This window comes from Benincasa hispida, chromosome 6 (genome assembly GCF_009727055.1).
Source record: "Benincasa hispida cultivar B227 chromosome 6, ASM972705v1, whole genome shotgun sequence".
Classification (NCBI taxonomy): Eukaryota; Viridiplantae; Streptophyta; class Magnoliopsida; order Cucurbitales; family Cucurbitaceae; genus Benincasa; species Benincasa hispida.
In genome coordinates this window covers 17,737,952-17,742,514 of record NC_052354.1, presented here as the reverse complement: position 1 = coordinate 17,742,514, position 4,563 = coordinate 17,737,952, and positions in this window count along the sequence as shown.

Below are 4,563 nucleotides of genomic sequence, written 5' to 3'. Positions count from 1 at the left end.
ATAGATCAATAGGCACTGTCACGATGTTGTTGCATTATTATAAATACCTCTTTTCATTTTTAGGTCGAAAAGAATTTGAGGCTCCAACCCTTCTCCTCCATCCTCTCTTCCATTTTCTTAGATTTCGGCTTTTTCTTTAGATTTTACTTCTAATCGAGCTAAATAGTGTTGAATTTTAGCTTATTCATCACCACGGAAAGGTAGGATTCGTTGATTTTCTAGTTTGAGAGGTTTTGGAGGAACTCAAATGTAGATTTTATAAGGATTTGTGCTTAATTCATTATATATATATATACATATAAATGAGGCGTTAATTTACCTACTAAAATCTTGCCTATCTCCACCCACGATCCCCCAGCATCACAATTCCATTTTTGTCTAAATTACGGAGTAAGCGGGCTTCTAAATGTGGTATTTCGTTAGTGATTCTTTCAGGTCCGTGGCTTGTCACATGAGTTTGAATTTCATATTTCCGTATGTGGAAAGAAGTATAAATATCTTCATATACCAGACGCTCGCTAATTAGTACCTGTCTCTTATACACATCTAGATGTGTATAAGAGACAGATATTACTGCAAATATCTCTAATTCAAGTTTGAATTCTTTAGGGCATGCTTATTGATTGGATTGACAACACAATTGTAAATGCATGTTAATCGCTTAGTCCCTACATAATCCGTGATTGTCGTGTGTTGGTTGCCCAGTAATAATCATTTCATGGGTATGTGGCATGCATGACATTACCGGGGTCACATAGTTCTGATGAACAATTTAAAACTAAAGAACAAATCAGTTAATTAAATAGGCTTTGCCTATTAATTAATCGTCACAATTTATCTTTAGAACTTAATGCAACTGTTTAGTTAATTTACGTTGTATTATTACTTTCTAAACTATTTAGCACTTAATTTAACTAGAATGTAAATCTTAGTTGAACTAACATGTGCTTAATTCAGAGCTTCAAGGTTAAGTAGACTACGTGCTTGCAATTGCCTGAAATAGAAATCACGTGATTGAAGCTTACATTGGGTGATTCTATTCCCCAATGCTAGAACGTTTAGTTAGATCACACCTCTATCCCTTTTATTTTTATGTCTTCACTTTCATGCATCATCTCTATTCAACACCAACTCCTCCCCTAATTTATCACTTTAATTAGGAAATTAGTTTTATAAAACTTATTCCGCACTTCCTTCATATCAACCCAATCTTGTTACTTATACTACTTGGTAGTAGAGGTTGTATTTATCATTATTTCTAAATTTTATTCGACGAGTTAGCGAATAATTCGACACCCTCATTTCATCAACATCATTATCTTCAATTCATCCATTGCTATTTGTTGGCCTCTCTGGCTTACAATAAATAACTACACCTTGTAAGAACAACTTATACAACAACTTTCAAACTAGGAAAAATGCTCAGAATCTAGTTGGACTTTAGTCACATTGATCAAAGCCCTTTACAAATTGTAGCCCCATTACTAATGCTCTTAATCTAGCTGCTTTTATGTAATTTTTTTACTACTTGTGTTTTTGTTTCTGTGTTCTTTTGTTTTGTTTTTTGTTTTTCCTGTTAAGCTTTCAATTACAACCCTTCTACTATTGCCCTCAATTGTTATTATTATTATTATTATTATTATTATTATTTTTTTTGCTTTCCCTTAATCACGAGATTTCAATTTTAGTCAAATTCGATGTTCTTAAAATTTGGTGGCGAATAGGTCTCAATCTCATTGTTTGCAAGATAATTTCCCTTTTGGTTGTGTTGTTTTTTTAATGATAACATGACTTGAATGTTTTGCTATACTTAAACAAAGAAAAAAATTGAAAGGAAGTGTTACAACACTAATGCAATATTTTACAAGTTTTACGTTATGTCAGAAAACAAAAACTTTTAAATAATGCACTATGTTTCAATTTTTTTAATGTTTACGAAATAAGATTTTTTTCTTTTTTTTAAAATTCTCAACCAATTTAAAAATTTTATCAAGTATATGAATACACTCTTATGCTCCCTTAGTACTCATTGGAAGTTTGGTCTCTCATATTTATAATGGTTGTGCCTAAATTTTTTATTCGTAAAATTTGAATAAGCAAGCTAAATAAAAAAGAAAATTATAACTTGCAGAAATACAAATCATTGTAACTTTTTATTTAGAATAATTAGGAAAATTTAGTAGAAAATGCATTAACTTGAGAAACAAATCAAGTAGAAAGATTAGCCTTCTGTTTAACACTTGCAAAACTTATTATCCTGAAAAATAATAATTCTAACATCTCTAAACACAAGATTTTGATATAAAAGAATTAGAAATTAGGTAAGGAGGTTTAATGCAGCTACTAAATGCATATGAAGATAAGATGAACCTAACCATGCACGAAAAGAAGAACTGTGCATTGAAAAGAATCATGAAGAAAAGAATATAGACACATGGGTAGTGGCGTGACGAATCAAGATGCAAGTTGGGAGCTAATTTGAAAGAGAATCAAATGAACCTATGATGTGAGAAATGCGGCACAACAGGGCATGTAATTAAATGCAAAATGTGTCAGAGAATCATTAGAAAGAGAGCTGAAGAACTTCTAAGTGAAACCTGTGAATAGATCAATTCTCAAACCGAAGTAAAATAAGCTCAAACATTCAACCATATATTCAACAGTTGTTCATATTTCTTTTTCTTTTACAGTTTGTTATTATAACTACTTGTACCAGACAAATGTATCATTTACAATTTTGTAGAACAACATACAAAGCTTAAAGCTTGAAATCTGTAAAAGAAAAAAGTGTGACTTAGCTCTTGAATAAAATCTTCTCTCCTTCCCGTGGACGTAGGCATCACTTTTCGAACCACGTATATTATCGTATAGATCTCTTCCTTCTCTTTTCTTCTACAAGATTGTATGTTTCCCATTGTCTTCATTCACACAGCAGTCGCTTGAAACAATTAGAAAGAAAGAAAAGTGTTAGAAAAGTTTATGCAAAACGATAGAGAGAATTAGAGAGAGAAAGAAATTAATTGTTCTGAAAATCCCATCAGAATCAATAATAGTCATTCACTTCCATCAGGCAAAAGATAGTGGGATATTCCATGTGGTGCACATCAGCTGGAAGATCGTGGACAAAGGAGGTCCAAGTTTTCTACCAAAATAATTGAATTTGGGGCAAAATAACTTGGGTTTAGGATTTAGATCAGCAAACAGGGCCTACAATTCATCATTTGGGCTTTCACAGTTGATAAACTCAATTGTGTAGGCCCAACAAAATGGTATAAGAACAAAAGAACTTACAAGATTGAAGTTCTTGAAGATTCAAGTTTTTTCACTCGAAAATGTCAGTTGCAAGATTCGAAGTAAAGAAGTTCGATGGCAAAGGAGATTTTGGCCTATGGAAGGCCAAAATCAAGGCAATTCTCGGCCAACAGAAGGCTCACAGATGCTTTAGCCTCAACCTTAGACAAACCCAACCATGTAAATCCTCTAGCAAAACATGATTGGGTCGTACATTCTGGATGCACCTACTACATGACCTCAATGAGACCATGGTTCAACACCTTTAAAGAAATTGAAGGAGAAATGATTTATATGGGAAACAACCAAGGCTGTAGGATAGAAGGCATTGGTTCTGTTTCCATGAAACTTAAGGATGGAACTATTAAACTTCTTAGGAACGTGAGATATGTTCCACTTCTTAAGAGAAACCTCATCTCCTTAGGTATGCTTGATGCAATTGGCTGTGAGTATAAGGGTAAAGGAGGAACCCTTGAGGTGCTAAAAGATTCTAAGGTAATATTAGTTAGGGAAAGATAAATGACGACTTATTTGTTGTCAAAGGAGTTGAAATGATGACAGGGGCATATGTTGCCACCACAAATGAGATCACAGAGGTTAATGTTTGACAGAAGAGATCATCTCACATTAGTGCTAAAGGCCTAGAAGTCCTATCTAAACAAGGGATTCTACCTAAAGGTCTCTTAGAAAATCTAACTTTTGTGAACACTGTGTTTTAGGAAAAACCACGAGGCAAAGTTTCACTAAAGCACAACACACCACAAAAGCTATCCTAGATTATATTCATTCTGACCTATGGGGTCTAGCTCCTACACCTAGCTTAAGTGACTCAAAGTATTTACTTTCTTTTACTGATGACTTCTCTAGAAAGAGTTGGATCTACTTCCTTAAAACTAAAGACAAGTGTTTAATAGGTTTAAGGAGTGGAAACTCATGATAGAGAAGCAAGCTTCTAAAGAAATTAAATACCTAAGAACTGACAATGGACTAGAATTTTGTAGTGAAGAGTTTAACAAGTTCTATAAAGAAACAGGAATAACTAGGCATAAGACTGTTAGATTTACTCATCAACAGAATGGAGTTGTTGAAAGACTAAATAGAACAATCAAGGGTTAGATATCTTCTTTCAGATGCAATCCTTAGTGAAAAGTTTTGGGCTGAGGCAGCAAGCTACACTCTTTACACCTTAAATAGGTGTCCTCATTCCTCCCTAAACTTTCTAACTATTGAAGAAAAATGAACAAAACATTCACCTAACCTAGAAAATCTAAG